Genomic DNA, 23,814 nt, shown 5'->3' with positions numbered 1-23,814 from the left:
ACGACTATTGAAATAAGCCCTTCATATTCATTTGATCATTCTGAGACCTTAAAATGTTAAAAATAATATACTTAAGCCTACACTGATCAAGTTTGGAGCATTTATTTTAGATTTAATGTCACAATTATATTATGGTGTAATCCTTTGTATGTTAAGCACAGATGTTATGATGATGTGACATTGGTAGTAGTGAATTGGAGTAAACCCCTGCACACTAGCTTTCCCCTATGCCTCTTATAACGATACAGCACTTGTTTAGCCTCAAGTTAGCAGCAGTAGAATATTAGGTGCAAACTCGTTATGGTTTTACCATATGCCAATATGAGATGGAAGAGCTATTCAAGATTTTTGCAGAATTAAAATCTGACTTTAATAATAAATTGGATACTACTTATGCAAATATTGAAACTGGAGGTATTAAGTTAAACCCAGAGGCAGATGTACATTCTACATGTTTTTAAAGATATTTTATAAGTCCCTGCTTAAGTGTTGTGATGAATCCAAAAAACTGATTTTTCCCTGAGTTATTTGGAAGAGGATGATGCTAAATGAGGAACTGGTCATTCGAAGAATTCCCTTCTTGGAATGATTTTCAGGAAATGTTTAAGAAGTACTGGTTGTCCAGCACACAGGAAAAGTTAATGCTAGAGTTATTTGGCCCAAAATATTATAGTAATAGTTGGCATCCTGGTAGTTATAAGAAATACAGAATGTCCCAAAATAATGTATACATTCTTTGAAACTGAACATCTCTTTAATGAAAGGGGTTAGAAATACAATTTTAGTGGTACTAGGTGCCTCATGGCCCGACTTAAGATGGTAAATGTTCAAAGTGGTGTCTGTCCATCGCAATACACTATCGACAAAGACTTACAACTGAGCGACATGCCAATGTTATTGTTTCCAACGGAATAGCAGCACAGACTTGTTTAATTTGCTCTCTAAGGTCATCCAGTGTGTGTTGTCTCACAGTGTAAACTGTATTCTTGAGAGTACCCCAAAGAAAGAAGTCTAGAGGAGTTAAATCTGGAGATTGAGTGGGATACTCCACACTCCATCTTCGTCCTATCCATGTGGTACGGAATGTATGATTGAGAAATGTCTTCACATCCAGGTGAAAGTGAGGTGGCGCCCCATCCTGTTGAAAGTAATAATCTTCCATTCCAGACACAACGCTAAGACCAGGAGTTATCATTTACAACATTTCCAAGTACGAGTCACCCGTGACAGTGTTGTTGAAGAAGTACAGCCTGATTAACACTCTAGAAGACAGACCACACCAGACTGTTACTCCTAGTAGATTAACATGCCTTTGCTCAGTTACGTATGGATTCTCCCTGGCCCAGTACACGCAATTATGGTTGTTAATTGCTCCATCAAGTTCAAACGTCGCATCATCTGACCAAATAATTCGATCTTGGAAAAATTGCTCTTCTTCACATCTGTTAATGTGCCACTCACAAAATTCGCTTCGCCTATCAGGATCATCCTCGTTAAGAGCATGGAGAAGTCTTGGAATGTAAGGCTTAAAGTTCTGAGATGGCAAAATTGCAAATCTGCTTCTGCAGATCCCAGTCCCATGAGAGCATTGCCTCACATATTTCTTCAGGGATCGTGTGTATGCCTGGATTACTGCATCAAAACCCTCGTTGTCTGTTGAACTTCTCTTTCGTCCGCTATTTCTCTTCTTCTCATTCTGCACTGTTTCTTCGATTTCAAACTTATCTCTGATTATTAGAATTGTTACTCTTGTTGGTGGTGGTATTCCAAATTCAGCTCTCCAATGTCTCCAATTTTTCCCGAGGACATGCAGCTTTACTGTATGATTAAATGATGATGGCGTCCTCTTGGGTAAAATATACCGGAGGTAAAATAGTCCCCCATTCAGATCTCCAGGTGGGGACTACTCAAGAGGATGTCGTTATCAGGAGAAAGAAAACTGGCGTTCTACGGATCGGAGTGTGGAATGTCAGATCCCTTAATCGGGCAGGTAGGTTAGAAAATTTAAAAAGGGAAATGGATAGGTTAAAGTTAGATATAGTGGGAATTAGTGAAGTTCGGTGGCAGGAGGAACAAGACTTTTGGTCAGGTGATTACAGGGTTATAAATGCAAAATCAAATAGGGGTAATGCAGGAGTAGGTTTAATAATGAATAAAAAAATAGGAATGCGGATTAGCTACTACAAACAGCATAGTGAACGCATTATTGTCGCCAAGATAGACACAAAGCCCATGCCTACTACAGTAGTACAAGTTTATACGCCAACTAGCTCTGCAGATGATGAAGAAATAGATGAAACGTATGACGAGATAAAAGAAATTATTCAGGTAGTGAAGGGAAACGAAAATTTAATAGTCATGGGTGACTGGAACTCGTCAGTAGGAAAAGGGAGAGAAGGAAACATAGTAGGTGAATATGGATTGGGGGGAAGAAATGAAAGAGGAGGCCGCCTTGTAGAATTTTTGCACAGAGCATGACTTAATCATAGCCAACACTTGGTTCAAGAACCATATAAGAAGGTTGCATACCTGGAAGAATCGCGGAGATACTAAAAGGTATCAGATAGATTATATAATGGTAAGACAGAGATTTAGGAACCTGGTTTTAAATTGTAAGACATTTCCAGGGGCAGATGTGGATTCTGACCACAATCTATCGGTTATGAACTGCAGATTGAAACTGAAGAAACTGCAAAAAGGTGGGAATTTAAGGAGATGGGACCTGGATAAACTGAAAGAACCAGAGGTTGTACAGAGTTTCAGAGCATAAGGGAACAATTGACAGGAATGGGGGAAAGAAATACAGTAGAAGAAGAATGGGTAGCTCTGAGGGATGAAGTAGTGAAGGCAGCAGACGATCAAGTAGGTAAAAAGACGAGGGCTAATAGAAATCCTTGGGTAACAGAAGAAATATTGAATTTAATTGATGAAAGGAGAAAATATAAAAATGCAGTAAATCAAGCAGGCAAAAAGGAATACAAACGTCTCAAAAATGAGATCGACAGGAAGTGCAAAATGGCTAAGCAGGGATGGCTAGAGGACAAATGTAAGGATGTAGAGGCTTGTCTCACTAGGGGTAAGATAGATACTGCCTACAGGAAAATTCAAGAGACCTTTGGAGAGAAGAGAACCACTTGTATGAATATCAAGAGCTCAGATGTCAACCCAGTTCTAAGTAATGAAGGGAAGGCAGAAAAGTGGAAGGAGTATATAGAGGGTTTATACAAGGGCGATGTACTTGAGGACAATACTATGGAGATGGAAGAGGATGTACATGATGATGAAATGGGAGATATGATTTTGCGTGAAGAGTTTGACAGAGCACTGAAAGACCTGAGTCGAAACAAGGACCCCGGTGTAGACAACATTCCATTAGAACTACTGACAACCTTGGGAGAGCCAGTCCTGACAAAACTCTACCATCTGGTGAGCAAGATGTATGAGACAGGCAAAATACCCTCAGACTTCAAGAAGAATATAATAATTCCAATCCCAAAGAAAGCAGGTGTTGACAGATGTGAAAATTACCGAACTATCAGTTTAATAAGTCACAGCTGCAAAATACTAATGCGAATTCTTTACAGACGAATGGAAAAACTGGTAGAAGCAGACCTCGGGGAAGATCAGTTTGGATTCCGTAGAAACGTTGGAACACGCAAGGCAATACTAACCTTACGACTTATCTTAGAAGAAAGATTAAGAAAAGGAAAACCTACATTTCTAGCATTTGTAGACTTAGAGAAGGCTTTTGACAATGTTAACGGGAATACTCTCTTTCAAATTCTGAAGGTGGCAGGGGTCAAATACAGGGAGCGAAGGGCTATTTACAATTTGTACAGAAACCAGATGGCAGTTATAAGAGTCGAGCGGCATGAAAGGGAAGCAATGGTTGGGAAAGGAGTGAGACAGGGTTGTAGCCTCTCCCCAATGTTATTCAATCTGTATATTGAGCAAGCAGTAAAGGAAACAAAAGAAAAATTCGGGGAAGGTATTAAAATTCATGGAGAAGAAGTAAAAACTTTGAGGTTCGCCGATGACATTGTAATTCTGTCAGAGACAGCAAAGGACTTGGAAGAGCAGTTGAACGGAATGGACAGTGTCTTGAAAGGAGGATATAAGATGAACATCAACAAAAGCAAAACGAGGATAATGGAATGTAGTCAAATTAAATCGGGTGATGCTGAGGGAATTAGATTAGGAAATAAGACACTTAAAGTAGTAAAGGAGTTTTGCTATTTGGGGAGTAAAATAACTGATGATGGTCAAAGTAGAGAGGATATAAAATGTAGACTGGCAATGGCAAGGAAATCGTTTCTGAAGAAGAGAAATTTGTTAACGTCGAGTATAGATTTAAGTGTCAGGAAGTCATTTCTGAAAGTATTTGTATGGAGTATAGCCATGTATGGAAGTGAAACATGGACAATAACTAGTTTGGACAAGAAGAGAATAGAAGCTTTCGAAATGTGGTGCTGCAGAAGAATGCTAAAGATAAGGTGGGTAGATCATGTAACTAATGAGGAGGTATTGAATAAGATTGGGGAGAAGAGAAGTTTGTGGCACAACTTGACTAGAAGAAGGGATCGGTTGGTAGGACATGTTTTGAGGCATGAAGGGATCACAAATTTAGCATTGGAGGGCAGCGTGGAGGGTAAAAATCGTAGAGGGAGACCAAGAGATGAATACGTTAAGCAGATTCAGAAGGATGTAGGTTGCAGTAGGTACTGGGAGATGAAGAAACTTGCACAGGATAGAGTAGCATGGAGAGCTGCATCAAACCAGTCTCAGGACTGAAGACCACAACAACAACAACAACATGTCAGCATACGACACTCACATTCTCTGTTTTCCAGTAACACTATAGCATCCATTTCCTTTGTTCAAACGATAACGCCATGTTCGCTGACAATCCTGAAACAGAAGAAATCATTGTTATGTTTTTCACCGCCTTCTTAATTATTACCCATAAAAATTGTACTTCTGTCTCCTGTAATTAACGATATTCTCTGTTTCAAAGAGCGTATACATTATTTTGGGACACCCTGTATATTGAGTGGTAGCTAAAAAGCTCAAAATACGTGGACAATCCTATAGAGGACAGCCTGTAACTAAAGTGTTGGTGCAGAGGATACCTTACTATGTCAAGAAAGATATATAATATTTTAGCAGATGACGGCAAACTGTTTATTGACATTTATCAAAGGTATTGATATACTGAACAAAGAATGAGGAGACTACGCACAAGGTGACAACTGCCAACCAGACAATAATGAAGAGAAAGGTATCCACACACATTTTAATGAAAAAGTAATACGAAGTATTGTGAAGTAAGGATGTGGAATAATAATAGGAGAAATAATCAAGGAAGTAACGAGGCATAGACAATTCATTCTAGTAATGTAAACAACATCATCAGGAACTAGGTTGACACTTAGTGTGGTGGCTGATGTGAAGGTATCTCCAGCAGCTGTCGCTCCCATCAGCCACCGTGCCGAGTGTCAAATTGTTGTGTGAACAGTAATGTAAGTACTAATATGCTGATTGACTGGAGAACACCTTGCAGTTTGTTGTTCACTTTATTGATCAGATGAACACGAGCTCAATGCAACTCACTTTGCTTGTGTTGCACAATAGACAGGGCGTCACACAGTTGAGTACCATCAGCTTACAGTCATGTGATGCCTTTTGATACCACTGGAAAGTTGGCGTTGTTTTGCAAACTCACATCACCAGTTTTGTAAAGGGCTCGTCGATACTGTTGTGGAGGCCGAGTTGCCACCGTGTTACGGCAGGCCGAGTTTGAGAGTTTGTGGAATGGCTTCTGGTGCAGTACACCGCTAAGACAATTTGTCCCTGCCACTATTACACAACTGTGCCCCAGGGTCAGGTGACAGGATAGGTGAATGAAGGTTCAACAACACTCCAACAAATTAGCAACAAAGTCACACAAATGAGTTAAAAAGGTTTACTTGTCTTTGTGACTTGTTGAATGATTAAGTCTGCAATACTGCATATAATATAAGACAAAAGAGGCCCTCAATGGCTAAGTGCAAATGATTGAAGGTAAACTTCACAGTACATAGCAAATGAAATTTTTACAAGAACTGTCTGTTCACTTTTAAGAGTTCACTAAATGACGTTCCCTGTCCAAGTCAGCCCTGGACGATGATCTATAAACAAGTGGGCGAGAGCTGCTCTTCTATCGTCCGAGCGGGCTTCTTTCCGTTGTCGTCTGGTCATTGGCGGACGGTAATCGGTCAGCAATTGGCTGAGGCGAGGTCGATATCTTTACCCTCAGCGCCATGGAGGTAAGAATAAGGGGAGATGGCGCTACGTATCCCAGCCGTACTACATTTTGAAGCCATGGGGGCGTGGCTCACTGCCATGACACTCTGACCAAAACATTGTCAGTGTGCTATAGCGCTGCGTGTATTACAGTCGCTAATTGCACCATCATCAGATTGGTTGTTTCAAAGTTTTTGTTTAAAATAAAATCTCGTATAGGCGAAATTCAGCATTTCTTCTGATTAAAAATAGTTTTTAATGTAATATTACGAACAGCTAGCCTTCAATGTAAACGATACAATGTTGTTAATTCAGTAATAAACGTGTATCACAAACTAAATAATAGAAACTGAAAACTAAGTTAGCTATACCCTCCCTCCAAAAACCCATAAATACATCTTGTTTGTAATACACGCTGGGACATTTCAGTTACGTTACACTACTGGGAAACACTCTTCATTACCACCAATATTTACTGAAATGAGGTACATAGAATGGCAAATCTACACAGTGTCCTGTTTAGGACAGTTAATGTAGTGTTAGCTTTTAATTTGGTACATCATGAAGACAAAGTGAGTTACTCAACACTTTGATTATCGACGATACGTACGTATTATACTGAAATGTGAACTTGAAAACTAAGAATTTAATTCTTTGAATTAACATACCTTTTGCAAATGTTTTGGGTGTGTAGGGAAAACTGATGGTACAGCATTTTCTCGGAGCCTTACTGTTGAAACGGAAGTTCGGTCTATGCCCTCTTCTCGGAAATGCTGAGAACATATAGTGCTCCATTTTGACGCACACCAATTCTTCCTCCTCACGGCATTCTCCCACAGAGCTTTCCGACTTTCATTTTTAGGAAATCTACAGGAGAAAAACACGCTATAGTACAAGTACCGATGTAGCACACGTTCATTCACAATGAAGTTGTAAACTCACACTTAACGAGACAACTTACACATGAAATGTTATTCCCTTCGATTTCGCATCACAATCAGAAAGATTCGTACATCCGAACACCACACAAGTCACCATAATAGCGCAAAATCCTTCCAAAAGTGAGCGACAAGCCTATGCACACAAGTTTACAGCAGCAATGTTTTGGTCGGATTGAGATGGCTACCCTCGGCTTCACATAACTTCACAGCTGTGACATCACGGCGTCTCCCTCTATTCTTACCTCCATGCTCAGGGCCGACAGTGGCGCAGGTGGAACTCGCGCAAGTGGAGAGTCTCTATGGCACTGGCACCAGCTCGCATCTTTGCACCTGTGTCTTGTTCGGATGACACAGCGCGTTGATGTATGTCAAGTTTAGAGACAACGTATCTGTAAAGAACTCTTTGGCAGTTCTGATAGCACTTTATTAATCACTATCAGGCTCAGAAAAGATCGTCTTGTTTTGGTGTAATAGTTACAGTAATACTCAACAACATTAACCCAAGAACCTCATTGTGTAAGTACAAGCTGAGGGGGAAATGGAGGGAAGCTCCCTGTTCTTTAATTTTTGTACTCTTAGTGGAGCTTTCACATAGATTTTCTTGCTAGAGGAGATCGGTTGGCTCACATCAGTGCAATTTAATTTCACCTCTTCTACAGCTCTGTACAATGCGTGTGCAAGGCAAGTGATGTGTGCCACACTGGGATAGAGACTCTGAAGTCTGTAGGCTGCTACAGCCATGTATGAAGCACCATTTATTGGTCTCTATTCACACCAACAGTGACAGTAGCTTCATTGAGTTGTCAAACGCAAAGGCAGTTGTCGAGCTGTTTATTCTGCTGAGAGCTTCACACCCTTAGGAGAAACATTTCTCCAGGTCCGTCAACTTTAAGGACACCAACAAAAGTATTTACAATTTAACCCCTATCCAAATTGGTGATTTCCGATAGACGCCCTAATCTCTTGGTCAACAACTTTAGTTCGTATTTTGTCGAGCACTTCCTCGTAGCACACAGATAAATAGTCGTTTCTCAGCGTAGCTTCATCTGGAACTGGATTTATTTTGTACTTCAAGAACTGTCTGAAGCGGGGATTCTTCAGCTTCTCCAATAGGACATTGCAAGACACCACCATCTTAAACAAGTTCTTGCACCTCTGAAGATGGACATGTCTACTCAAATAACAGCGTTCGTCTGCTGTCCTTCTCAGCACTTATCTTCGTGCAGCTACTGTGTTTGGAGGTGTTGCAGTGTTTTTACACGTTAAAGCCATTTCCCCCATTAACCTTAACTTCATATAGTTTATAAAATAATATTTCCTTGTCATTGCTGAAGAATTTCTCCCCTGGTTTCGTCGAATAGGACTAAGTTTGTATTCAAACTGAATGGGGCGACTACTTGTGCTATGTTTATTGCACCAGAAGCCACCCTTGTTGGCTTCGAGAATGTTTTGTAGACTCTGTGCAACAATCTTTATATCAGTGAACGGACTACATAATGTGTTACACTGCTTGTCTACTATAAACCCGATAAATAAATCTTTGTAGTAATTGTGTTTAATTGTGACAACATTACCTCAAACACTGTCATGTGAGTAAAATTTTCGTGTTTATATTCTTGTGTACTTAAAAATACGACAAACATTTGGATTTCTGGAAAAAAATTTGGTCGAAATATGATTCATTATGGAAAAAGTTGTCCGAAATTTGACCTATTACTAAAAAAGATATAAACATAATTTTTGCTACATTAAAGCTTTGTGGATGAATTGCTGTAAAATTCACCCTAAAGTTCAGGAAAAAGATTTGACACTAAGATCCATGCCAAACTAATAATAGAATAGTAGGCCCTCATTCAGAGAAGACAGTAATCCTCACATGGTTGAGACCTATTCTTGAGTAGTTGTTTAAAGAAGGAAAAGTAACAGCTAAGGGAGAACATTGTAAACCAATAGTAGTGAGTGACATTTTTGGAAATAAAGTTGATGTTCACCTATATTCTGTGCATAAAATATCATTAATCTTACACCATGGCTAGCGCTAATGAGGAAGAAATATTGTTGCCTCCTAGTACCAGTAATGGGAGTGTGTGTTACCGGAACCCCCTGTAATAAAGGGAAGCAAATTAAAAAAGAAACATGACTACCAGTTACGATTAAAAAGTGGAACTTCCATCAAACATTGTTGCTAGTGCCATAGATCCTGTTAGGATAAGATTGGTTACTTGATAATTATTATCGATTGGATTTCAACCAGAAAATATTTGTGTGGAAAATAGGTAAAAAGGTAGCTAGCATAGCTTTCCAAAGTAATCCATTGAAATCTAAGCAAGGCCCATCATCAGAGGAGCATATTCATTTAGTTGTGTTTACTGATATTATTGCAACAGATGAAAATAAACAAGAAAAAGAAGGGAAGTATTAAATCAAGAGGAGTTGGCATTAAATTGATAGCAAGAGAATCACCTGTAGTGCCAGAAGAACAGAAATCTTAATTAGAAGGTATTCTGTTAAAACATAAAGATGTGGTCACAGATAACTTGGGACTAATGAAGGAATACTTCTGTAAGTTTAAAGTAAAAGATGACACAGTTTTTTTCCTTTCGCAAGTCGTATCCACTGCCAATAAACCTTCGAATTGCAGTGAGAGATGAAATATGAAAGGAGATAGACAGCAACATAACTCAATGTATTTTTAGGGTCTGTTGTGGGTACTTAAGAGACTTGTGGTAGGTGTTCATTTAGTTTTAGATTCATGATCACTCCATAAACACAAAGAGACAGAAAGGGTTAGAACCCTGAGTACAGAAGTGATGTTATCTAACTTTGATGAAGCAGAATTTCATATTTCCATAGATTTCATGGAAGGATACTGGCAGGTAGCATTACATGACCACTCAAGGCCATACACAGCCTTCTTATTTGAAAGAAAATCTTTTCAGTTTAAAGTAAATGCCATGGAAGTATTACAATTCGCCTTGGGTTGTGAGCTGTACCAAGGAGAATGGAATCCAGGAGAAGGTGATCACAGAACAACAGCTTTCATTAGTTGAAGTCTTGGCAAGCATGATTGAATTACTCCATTACCGAATTGGACATTCCTGTGTCAGTTTTCATTCCTGCTCAATATTTATTAGGGAGGGAATTAGTGCAAGAATTAATAATGTATGTCAATGATATATTAATAGTCTACAAGACTTGGGAAGACTGTTGACAATTATTGATATATATTTTGAGGTGACTGGAAGAAAAAGGGTTACTAATAAAAGTTTCTAAAACATACCTTTGGTGACAAGAGTTGACTTTTTGGGACACAGTGTGAGAATAATGGGAATACAACTATGTCCAGAAAGAATGTAAGTTATAAAAGACTGTCCAGAGACTAGAAATATTAAGCATCTATGATCACTTAGATTTGGCTGGATTCTATAGGAGCTTTGTAAGAGGCTAGGCTATGAAAGATGCTCATTTATCGAACTTATTGAAATAGAAAACTATCTGGAACTGTGATGAAAGTACAAAAGAAGACTTTAGCAATATTAAGCAAGCTAAAGCAAAAGCATGGAAATAAGACAAGTCACTATTTCGCACTGACTATGAACTTCACTACATAATAGATGAGAATAAATATTTTATGAGTAATATCTAGATAAGTATGCATGAGAAGATAGCATTTACTATTAAGGAATTACTCATTACTCACAGAAGTCACCATAATTTACCACAGCCCACATTTAAAAAGAACAAGAGATCAGAAGAGACATCAGAACTGAATAGATTCTCTCTTACATGCATAGCCATCACCACATAGAGAGATGGTAATAAATGGCAAGAATATCCAGATTACATTCTAAGTCCAAAAAGGCTACTCTGTAAAAGGAACAACATATATTTTGTCAAGGACAACCTTGTTCTGTAAGTTCTAAGCTTTTCGATCTCTGATAGTGGCAGGAGCTGAAGTGGTGTAATAAATGAAGAAAATTTTAATATCGGTCTAGACGACTTTACTCAAAATAATGTTTCTTGCTCATGCTGAGTTGAACAAAGAGTAGTATATTTAAGAGACAGTAGTATATTTAAGAGGAAGCTCAGTAATAAGGTATGGGTTCAAAATACAATAGAATTAAGGTAACTAAAGTTATAAGAGGGAAGACGAGAAAGTAGCAGTTTAGTGGGAGTGATGTAATAATGAACAGGCTATGATACGCATATATACATGAATTATATTATGAATAGTGCAGGTGGGATAAAGGGAGTATTACTTAAGTTTAAATGGAGGAAAAATGGAGGCATATATATAGGGCCAATACAGCTATAAAATTTGAATGGTCTTTATGAAGGATTTTTCTGTAGGAGGAGGAGTATTTATGGGTTTCTGCAGAAGTAGGATACTATTAGCTTTGAGGATTACTATAAAGTTGCAAAATACAGGAACAAACCTGAGTTTTGTGGTCTAATTCTTATACTCATTTCAGAAATGGATAACTAGGACAGAATTGTCTTAACTTTGTGTGCTGCTCTTAACACAGAAAGTAGGAAGTTAACGAGTTCACTACACTAGTTGTTCTCAACATTTATTACATTTGATTGTTTGGAATTGACAGATTAATATATAAACTCCGAAAAGCTCGAAGTGTCTATGGAAAACTATAATTTGCTGTCAGAACTGAATGGATACATCCAACGACTTGGGATGTTTGCATGTTTCACAACTATTCCTTAGAATTTTTTGTACTTTTCTCATGGTTAGCAGTACCTTTGTTTGTTAGGAGCTTTTTACGAGGGGAATTTTTACTTATTTTCGATGGTTAAATCACATGATTTAGTTTATACACATTTTTAGGGAATGTTAGCTTAACTTAGAATAAGTAGGTTAACTGCCTGCTTACCTTATCCTACTTGAAGGATGTGTAGAGGAAATAAGAAATGAGGCTCCTAAGCCTATGTTTCCTCACAAGTTTAGTTGGTAATCCAGATGAAGATACAACTATGATCAATTCATAATAGGAATTAATAATTACTCCATGTCCAGTCAGCATGACTAGGCTACGAATACTCCCTGTGTCTGAATAGACCATTGATAATTAAAACAGAGGTACAGCTGGTTTACCAGCCACCATTGTGGCTGGTCCACATACATAGAGAAATAGAGACAATGAAAAAATAATATATGGTCATAACATTTTAAGACTATAACTTACTTCAAGAATTCAAATTCCTATTGAAGAATGGTTACTTTGCACCAGTGTTTATCCGACCTCAAGCAAAGTATTTGAGATCAGATACATTGAAATGATAAATTTTTACTGAGTCTTTGTAAGTAATCCACAAGTAATCATTAAGTAACGTTAGGGCTATGTCATGAGTAAAGATGTTTTGAAATGGAATTATATGAAATATTACTTAGTTCAAATACCATAAGTAAAGGGTTTTTATTTTACAAAGTTTTAACAATTTTCGTTTCTGAAGACAAATGTACAATCTGAACTAGCAGTATTATTTATTTCTCTACGTCCTGTGGTTGTGATGACATCATTTACATACACAAAAAGGTGACATACAGTATAACATACCACTTGGGTAAGGCAATGTGTTGCACAATGTCTACCAGGCCGACAAATGATGAGTATCATAGTGAGCATACCGGTTTTTTATAAGTTTGTTGTTCTAGAATAGCATGTTGTTTGGAAGTTTATGACTGTCTGTGCATGTACATGGGTAAGGATGGGCACCACATGTCTGGAAGGTGGAATGACGGCAGCTGCTTTACTATACTTTTGTGGTACTTGCTGGTTCGGCTGTTTATTCCATCGGAGATGTGACTTGCCATGAAACTGCATACTCTGTGACAATATGAATTATTGCATGCAGAGAAAAAAACAAAACAAACATTTTTTATACGTCAAAATGGATTAAGATAACTTTCATTAAGGTTAAGCAGAATGCATGTAACGTTACAGCTCATATTTGAAAACAAACCTTTATGAAGTGTTTTTGCATCATATATGAATGGTCAGTACAATTGTACTTCCAAAGAAATGCTATTTCCTAATTAGCAGAAAGTTACTAATTTGAGAAAAATATACAGCTTACAGCACCAGAAAAGTTACAGTGAAGAGAAATCCATATTAACAAATAATTACACAGACCAACAATGGAAAACTTTTTGGTGAAAATACCTTATTCTTTTTATTGTTAGGGTGGGAAATCTAAATATGATACTTCAAAAACTGTATCACCCACCATTTCTTCACACTTTACAGTTAAATTTATTAAAGTAAGTGATTTTTTAAAGAATTTAACAGCTTTTGTATAGTTAAAATAATTTAAAATGAGGTGTAATAAATGTAGATGAGAAACATTTGCTGGCACAAAAGGTCAATTCTATTTTTGTGTTAACAGATGGTGGTTTGTATACTGTCAATCTAACTTCACTTTCTCGTTTCCTGTACATGTGCTCAATACAGTGTTTAATCGTGGTTGTAAAAACTCTGCTGACAGTTTTTGTTATATTTGTGTTGAATTTGTGATTAAAAACACCAAATAAACATTGTTGACTTTTTGAAAAAGGTTTATTTATCATACTTTCGATCTAAACTTGGTCATCAAGATAAATTTTAGGCGCCACACAAGGTATATTGTGTGTGTGTTGGAGACCTGAGAAAATGGTTGAAAAAGGAGAGAAAAGCCTTTAGATTTGCTGTTCCCATGATATGGAGGAAGCCAAGAAATCATTCCGATGATTGCTACTTTTGCAGTGTTGATAATACTGGTCATTATGCGGAAAACAAAAAAGGTAATAAGCTACTCTAACCTTTCATCTGCCATCCGACCAGTAAGGCATGGTGTAGATTTGCTGTTTCCTGACCCACCAGATGATTTAAATTCTGTTCTAACAGAAGTATTTTCTGATGCACAATGTGATTTAGATGAACCAGACGATGATGAATTCCAATGTAATACAGAAAGTCTAGAGCCCAAATTGTTTACTGAGACCGAGCTTAACGATTTGGTTAGGGATCTGGGCTTAATGAAAGAAAAAGTTGAATTGCTTGGCTTTAGATTAAAAGAAAAGAACTTATTGGCAGTTGAAACCAGCATATACATGCATAGAAAGAGTGAGCAGCAATTTTCCAAGTTTTTTCAACAAGAAGGTGATTTAGTGCACTGCTCAGACATTCCAGGTCTGATGAATGAGTTTGGTACTGAATACAACAAGGAAGACTGGAGGATGTTTATTGATTCATCCAAAACTAGTTTTAAGGCTGTTTTATTAGACAATTGTAACATGTATGCATCTATACCTGTTGGACATTCTGTACACATGAAAAAAAGCTATGAAAATCTAGAAATAATGTTAAATGAAATAGGCTATTCTGCTCATGGTTGGATGAAATGTGGCGATCTAAAAGTAACATGCATGCTCCTTGGTCAGCAAGGTGGCTTTACCAAATTTCCATGTTTCTTGTGTGAATGGGACAGTAGGGCTAGGGATGAACACTGGTACAGAAAGAACTCGTCTGTGAGGAAGTCTTTAAAACCTGGTGAGAAGAACATTCTACACAAAACCTAGTAGATCCAAATAACATCCTCCTGCCACCTCTACATATAAAGTTAGGCATAATGAAATAGTTTGTAAAGGCTTTGCCTAAAGATGGACTACTACTTTTTCTCGATCAGTCGATAAAAGCTGACATCGAGAGATTGTGAGTAAGATATTGGCCACGCCTTCTTTGCCAGCCTCCTCCACTTTCGTCTCGCACGCCACTGCTACGTAAGACCACCATGCAGCAGCGAATACTCGATCGCTGCTGCCCTTCGTTTTACAACTTATTGTTAAACCTAAATCGCACTACACTGACTTGTGTCCGCTTTGAGTTTCCCGTCGTTTCGCCTCAGACGAATCTCACACACAGGAGTGGGTATGATGACAGTTTTTCATACCGGAAATTATCAGATTTCTAAATTACCACGATTAGTCGTAATTTTTTCTTCATACTTTGTGTTTCTTCACTCATGCCGTAACCACGCCTATAATGGTTCTGCAAACAAATATGCTGCATGAGTGTGGAAAACCACAGGATGGTTGTTATTTGTCATGATTAACATTTTTTTAAAAAACTTTCGAGAAATCGTGTTTTCACTAATAGAAGCAATAGATTTCTTTTATGTTACCTCATTTGGTAAGAGGGTTTGAGTTGATTTGGGGTGAGGGGACCAAATAGTGAGATCATCGGTGGTCGCATCGGATTAGGGAAGGACGGGGAAGGTAGTCGGCCGTGCCCTTTCAAAGCTGTCACCCCGGCATTTGCCTGAAGCGATTTAGGGAGATCACAGAAACTTCAATCAGGAAGGCCGAACGTGGGTTTAAACCGTCGTCCTCCCAAATGCGAGTACAGTGAGCTAACCAATGTGTCAGCTTGCCCAGTCGTATGGCAAGAGTATTGCGCAAAAGAAACAGGAAGGACAAAGTCCCGTAGGCTGCCGTCATTCCGTCGGTCACGTGGCGACGTGCTGACACGGGATTGGCTGCCTTGAAGAGGCGTGATACTCTCATAGCAGTACAGAGCAGGGTGTGGTCGCATCCACATCATCTCAGCACACAGATTGTTGGAAAGAGTGATATTGTATTTCTCTAAACACAATTTTAATAACATTCTCGGATTAACACATCAATTCAAAAATGCAAAATTAGCCTCTCAGACAGTGCAATCTTTATGGTTAAAGCCTAACACAACTGTGAAGCTAGTAGCGGTATCCATTCCCTTTGTTTCCAGCGTCTCAAGCATAGTAATAAGGAAAATATAATAATAATAATGCTACCAATAAAACGTGATGTAGTTGTTGATGTGGTCTTGAATGAAAGACTGGTTTGTGCAGCTCTCCACTTTACTGTATCCTGTGCAAGCCTCCTCATGTTGGCTAAATACAGCAACCTCTATTTGAATCTGCTTAACTGTATTCATCGCTTGGCCTCCCTCTACAATTTTTACTCAGCACACTTCCCTCTACTATCAAACTACCGCTACCTTCATGCCTTAGGACATGTAGTACCAAATGGTCCCTTCTTCTAGTCAAATTCTTCTATAAATTTCTTTTCTCCCCAATTAGATTCAGTACCACCTCATTAGATACTCGATCTACCTATCTAATGTTCAGCATTATTCTGTAGTACCACATTTGGAAAACTTCTATTCTCTTCTTATTTGAACTGCTTGTAATCCACACAAATAGCTTCAGAGAACACATCCTGACACTGAAATTTGTATTAGATGTTAACAAATTCTGCTTCTTGAGAAATGTGTTTCTAGCTACAACCAGTCTGCATTTTATATCCTCTCTGCTCCCGCCATCCTCAGTTACTTTGCTGTCAAAACAGCAAAAATCAACTAAAACTTTTACGTGCCTCATCAGTAAACCCATCACCCAATTCTTTAAAGTTTCAAACTCATATGTATGAAACACCTTCAAACGTCTGATAAATACGAGAATGAGGTAAGGTGTTAAATATTCGACACTAACCATGTGAGGGAGAAAAAATTTAACGAAGATTTAAAATTACGTTTAAAGTTATGTTTCATGCTCTTCGATTTGGGAGCTTAGAATGCTGACTGTGGGTTGCACATTATCCAAACAAACCAAAAAAGAAGCTTCATTTTACTTTAATTATGCAGGTCAGCCCTAAACACTGGATGGTGTGAAAATAATCTAATAAATCCATTCACATGATCAGACTTTACATTTTGTAAGCCAGATGACTTCAAAGTTACTATTTTAATCAGTCACTTTTTATTGTTAGTTTTGTGATATTCAACAAGGTTTATGTAGCCTGTCTGACTTTTTCGTTCTATTGCAGTATTCAGTGACAATCTAAACATTATAACTATATGAATGAAAATATCTTTAGTGAATATTGTCTGCCATAATTTCCCGATTTGTTGAATCATATGCAGATGTCATTTTTGATCGTTTAATTGAAAAGAATGTATCCATATTCATTATTACTAGTACAAAAAGATTTACTTTGCATTTATTTATGAAATATGCTTGCCTTTTGGGTTATGAAAGTAGTGTGTTCTTCAAAATATACTGAGTCAACTACCAATGCTTTGAGATACAATAAAACTGATAATACCATGTTACAATTTATTCTTAGGGTATAATTGTCTGCTGAGGACCACATCAAATACAAAAATTTTAAAACCTTGACCACCCCTGAATAAATTTCTGCAAACATCCACGTTTGCTGCATTTAAATATGGCTGCCATCAATGTTTGCACCATATCATAGCTCAGAAAAGAAAATACGCACTGTCATCTGAAGCTGTCAAACCAAACAAATGTGTCCCTTATTAGTTGGTTAGTAGATAACTGCCTATAACAGCTAATTTTACAATGGTGATGTGTAATGTCATTCTTATGGCGTCAGGTTAGAATTACACAATGACTTTTCAATCGAATTATCGTTTAAACAATTTCAAAGACAACCAAAATGATGTTCAGGTATCCTTACACTCTGTCTCTGTTGTTTCGAGGCAAATCGTGTTTGTAATATATTGACTAAACTGGTTTGGTGTGGGGACAGAAGGGCTAAAAGTTACAAAAACAATAATTACTACAAAATCAAAATTGTACATAATTTAATTGGTATATTAAAAGACTGTATCTGATTAGCACATTACGTATTAGGCGTCGGATTTTGTAAGGTTGAGTTATCTCGAAATTTGCTGCTACATCCTTATTTCTGCTTTAGTTAATTAATAATGACTAAAACATCTTCTTTTAGATTAATCAGATCACTTCCATCACGGCATTTTGACCTCACAGTTTGATCAATCTATCTCATATGCTTAAAAACTATATTTAACGAAAGTACCAAAAAGCAAAGTGAAACACACTTTCGTATCAGAGTTAGTGGGATTAGTCCATAGAAGCCATCCTCCACACACATAATGTTACTGTGGGTGGTTCTGATATCCACTAAGTGTTAGTAATGCTGATGATAGTTTCTAAATAAGAAAACTTAAATTACAAAGTGAAAGCTGATAAAGTAGATATAAGTGAAAAGATTTATATGAAAAGACACAATAACTGATAGCATTTTTATGTTGTATTAGGGACTGTTTCTTATGCTATGAGTGACTGAAATCAGGAAGTACCACAGTGTGTGACTGGCATTTGCATGAAATCAGACTGTGACATGATGTCTTTCTCCCAGTGTAATGTGCTCTTTGTCTTGACTACCACATTTATGAAAGCGCTGCTAAAGATTCGATCATAACTAAATATTTATGACAAAACGTTCAAATATATGTGAAATCTTATGGGACTTAACTGCTAAGGTCATCAGTCCCTAAGCTTACACACTACTTAACTTAAATTATCCTAAGGACAAACACACACACACCCATGCCCGAGGGAGGACTCGAACCTCCGCCAGGATCAGCCGCACAGTCCTTGACTGCAGTGCCTTAGACCGCTCGGCTAATCCCACGCAGCATTTATGACAAGCAAAACTACAAATATGATTGCTGCTCATTTCATTTGCACCAATTTAAGCTGTGCTCTTAGGTTTGTGTATAACCACACTCTCAAAAATCGTGGCTTATTTCAAAGAAATCACAAAGCATTGGTAACAAGCAAGACTATACATATGATTGCTGCTCGTTTCACTCGCAGTAACTTAAGCTTTACTTGTAGGTTCCCACCTAACCACACCCTCAGGAATCATGACATATTAAAAAAAAGTCAATTATTTGTGATAAGAAAAAATGTAAATTTCATATGATGTAAATGTCTTTACTGCTTGTTTCACTAGCAGCAGTTTCATCGTTCATTTTTTAAGCTTGAAGCCATGAAAGAGAAGAAACTCATTTCATGTAAATAACATCGAATATTGTGGGACATGCTTCTATTACATAAATAAGAAGACCCAGAATGTGTTACAAAAGCAAAGCTGGAGAGAAAAGGTATTAGTGTGTTCTAGGATATTATCCTACTTCTTTCAGTTCTGTAACACTACGTCTCTAACCACAGTGAATGCATTTCATCTTGAAATCTCTTAAGGACTGATGTGTCTAAGAGATATTTAATTATAACAAATTGTATATAGAGTGATGTGTTTGTGATAAATCTTCTATTTGACATTGCCTTCAAATTGCATACTGTCAAAAAATCAAAGTTATAACATGGAAACAACGAAATATGATGGATACAATACTGTGTCTCAAAATTAGTGAGTGAGGAATGTCACATGACCGATTTCTGATTTCAACCAAACACTAGCCACTAATTTCTGATTTCAGCCAAATGCCAGCCACATAACATAATACTTCCTAATTTTAGTGACTCACAATACGTTATGTCATAACCAGTGATTAGTATGTGAAAATTTATGTTATGATGGTACCACTTTTGTTCCAGCTGGTAAAAATTGAGGAGCATTAAAGCAGTAAAGTAGGGATCATTTCAGAGCAGCCAGTAAGTGGTTCCATCTCACTGAATTTTGTATTAATACTGACAAACTGTAAATATTCTCTTTACCTTATCAATTAAAGAGGATGGCAATAACTGCTTCAGCTAAACTTCTTGACTTCTGTCTTCACACGAAATTAACATGGAAGAATTATACCAAATATATCTCTACTAACTTAGTATGTGCTACATATTTGTTAGGTAAACTAAGGTCATGTGTTAATGATAAGCTATTGCTAAATGCATACTATACCTTTTTCCAAGCACAATTGACATGCCATTGTGTTATTGAGGAATTTCCCTGGAGCAAAAAAAGATCACATTTGGCAAAAATAAGGAGTTCAGATGCATCTGTGGGGCTATAAATAATGTCTTGGCAACCCTATTTAAAAAAAAAAAATACAAATAAATAAAAATACCCACAGCTACATTCCTCTTCATATTAAGTTGTCTAATACATACAAAAGAAAACTAGCATTATTACAAACTAAAACACTCTATCCATTGATGTTATTTTGGAAATTTGTGGTACGTTCCTATTGGGACAAACTGCTGAGGTCATGAGGTCATTGGTTTACACACTACTTAATCTAAAACTATCTCACGCTAAGGATAACACACCCATCCACGCCCGAGGGAGGATCCGAACCTCTGATGGCGGGGGGGGGGGGGGGCGGGTTCTGCAGGAACTGTGACAAGGTGCCTCGACCCCGCGGTGGTGTAGCCTCGTGGCCCGTCAATATAATACACACCTAAAACAGAAGACAGACATCACAGTCGCTAGACTTAAGGAAACTCTAGACAGTTACAAATACATGAGGGTAAAACAGTTTAATATGTTGTCACTACAGGTACACAATGTGTCACCAATATGTTTAAAGACTTCGCACAGTTGTGGCTTTGAGAGAAAAAGCATTTTATACAATAGAAGAGTTCGAAATAGGCTTTAAAAATTATCTCAGACAGTAATATAGTTTCATTACATTAAACTTATGTATGTGATTCTACATAATACATCATGCGCAGTATGATGGACAATTTAATGTCGAACAGTAATTACGTAAAATATTTTTTAGTCTGTGCGTGTTATTTATGTAATTGTATTGCTACGTCTGTGTACACAAAAGATTATGTTGGTTGCATTTTTAAAGGTGTATAATAAATAAATAAATGAAACATCCTTCATCTGAAGCACTTGATTAGATAGAAAGTGTGTATTTGTAATTGACCTTGATCTTTTTTTCCTTTCAGATAATTTTGCAGTTACAGTCATCTCGAATACAGGCTGCTGTGGCAGACTTATATCCATTTATGGTATTTACCAAACTATTCTATTCGTTATGTTCGGCTGACGTAGAGACCCATAAATCTTCCTGTCTATTCCAGAAATTGGGAATCTAGCACTTTCTGCAGTGTTTGGTTATTTTTACATGACATCCATTTTCTCACTGTCGTTTCTTGGGGTGGTAGATTTTATATTGCCACAATATTATTTTCCAACTAATGAGAACTAATCAAGTAGATATATATGCAAAACAGAACTAACAGCCCCTTGGTTTCCAGAGCTCTTACTTCCATAACATAAGGTGTGCAAAGTTAACGTATCTATAGAAATACCAGTAACTTGATGTTTTTAATTTCTGGATCTGTGTCGTTTACCAGTCATGATTGGACAGACTGTGTGAAGATTAAATATGCAAGAGTTATTTATCATTTTTCATATATATAAGGAAATATATATGATACACACACTGAAGAGCCAAAGAAACTGGTACACCTGCCTAATATCGGGTAGGGCCCCCGCGAGTATGCAGAAGTTTTGCAGCATGACGTGGCATGGACTCAACTAATGTCTAAAGTAGTCATGGAAGGAATGACACCATGAATCCTGCAGTGCTGCCCATCAATCTGCTAGAGTAGAAGGGGGTCGAATCTGTACTGAACAGCTTGTTGCAAGGCATCCCAGGTATGCCCAAACATGTTCATGTCTGGAGAGATGGAGGCCAGCGGAAGTGCTGGACGTGTGGGGTGTTGGATTGACCTGCTGGATTTTTCCAAGTCTGTCGGAATGCACAATGGACATGAATGGAGGCAGGTAGACATGATGTTTACATGTGTGTCACCTGTCAGAATCGTATCTAGAAGTATAAGGGGTCCCATTTAATTCCAACTGCACACGTCCCAAACCATTACAGAGCCTCCACCAGGTCGAATTGCGTGAACATAGGCTTGCAGTGCTGCAGTCTTTAGCTTGATGCAAAGATTCTGACTGCTTTTTTTATGTAGCACTGCCACATACTTGCAGCCTTCAGAATATCCCCATAACAGTAGGCCATGATTGATGTGGCTATTAAATATTGCATAATGCACTGTTATAAGGTATGGGTCAGCTAATACACCTTCTGTTCTCCTCAGAAGGTATATTACTGTACACACAAACTAAGTTGACACTCGGCGCGGTGGCTGAAGCGAGTGACAGTGGAGGCATCTCCCATTTACAGTCATTCCCATAAGCCACGGCGCCGAGTGTCAACTTACTTTCTGCAGACAGTACATCGGAGAGCTGGGAGCACACATACACTGTTTGTTCATTCATTATTAATTTGCTGTCAATCAGGAATCCCAGCAGTTTGATAGCCTCCATATTATTGGGGTATGCCACATTTGTAAGGCTGCATGTAAGATTTTGTTGTGTTATTTCTTCATTCGTTTTCATTTTATTGTCGAAGAACCATTGTTTGATGTTTTGTAAGATCACATTTGTTGTTTGCAGAGCTTGTGCAGCAGTTTTTGTTTTCGCACATACTAACAGTGCACTGGCAAAAAATAAGTTAAAATCTATGTGAATGATCATTGCTCCGGTATGTCTGTACAAACAAAACACAGAAGGAAACATATACTGGAGACTGCCCAACCGAATGAACTGCTGGACAAGGAAATATGCATGTGTGGTTGGACATTTAAAAAAGTCAAATTCGTAATGTCCTGTTGGTGCCGAATTCACTGAAGACATGATACATGCACGGATTGGAGAAGGATAGAACTGTCTCTGTTATTTTCCTTGAGTTATTTAGTGAGATTACAGAATGCATAAATCTGGCAAATGAGTCAAGGATTATACACTTCAGAAAAGTTGCAGTAACATTTTCAGGGATCAGACCACCGCTATTGTCGCAGGTTCGAATCCTGCCTCGAGCACGGGTGTGTGTGATGTCCTTAGGTTAAATAGGTTTAAGTAGTTCTAGGGAACTGATGACCTCAGAAGTTAAGTCCCATAGTGCTCAGAGCCTTTTGAACCATTTTTTTAAACTAGTAAAGAGTATAGGAAGGTGTTTTGTACTGAGTGACTAAATCAGTCAAACAACACTTCGAAAATGTGCCTCTGTTTAATGGTTTCGTTCAAATTTAAATAAGAAACTCTCGTATTACAACGAGCCAATAATAGCAACCAAAGCATTAAGCCGTAAAAATCATATGCAAAACTTACGATAAAGATAGTGACATTTATAATAAGTATCCTTTACTTCCAAAGCAATTCGTATTTTCTCCTTGAGTTTCATTCTTCTACACATTTTTCTAACGCACACTGTGGACATTTTTATAAGCGGAGGTAAGTTTCTGGAAATTTCTTGTTTAGTTATTAGTGTAAGATCTACGGTCTCTATTGGATTGGATTGGCTTTGTCAATAATGATTTTTAATTCTGTCATCAAATGCCCCCACTTTCGAAGTCAGTACTTTAATCTAAAAAGCCATGGATTCATGTCAGCAAATAACAAAACATTTTAAATTAATCAAATAAACTGGCTTGTTCTAGTGCGTAGTTCAGATGCTTTGTTGTCTTTGGTTGTCGGTATTATTAAAATCCACTGCTCCGGTATGTCTTCATTTATTAAAATACAATCTCTGAAAAGCAGTTTGTTTGGAGGCGTACGAAAACCGGTGCTGTGTTCATCTAGGTTTGTTATTTTGAGTATGCGTATGGTGTCCATTGTCATGTAATCGTATCGTGTTAAGAAGTTATTTGTGTGTTCGAAGTTTGGTTGCGCGTTGCGCAATTACTTGCTAGTTGCAAGCAGTTATTTTTATCGGTGTACTGCTACAAATTATTCGATTGTTGT

Source organism: Schistocerca americana, chromosome 2 (assembly GCF_021461395.2).
Source record: "Schistocerca americana isolate TAMUIC-IGC-003095 chromosome 2, iqSchAmer2.1, whole genome shotgun sequence".
NCBI lineage: Eukaryota > Metazoa > Arthropoda > Insecta > Orthoptera > Acrididae > Schistocerca > Schistocerca americana.
The sequence above is the reverse complement of the archived record's forward strand: the minus strand, read 5'-3'. Positions refer to the sequence as shown.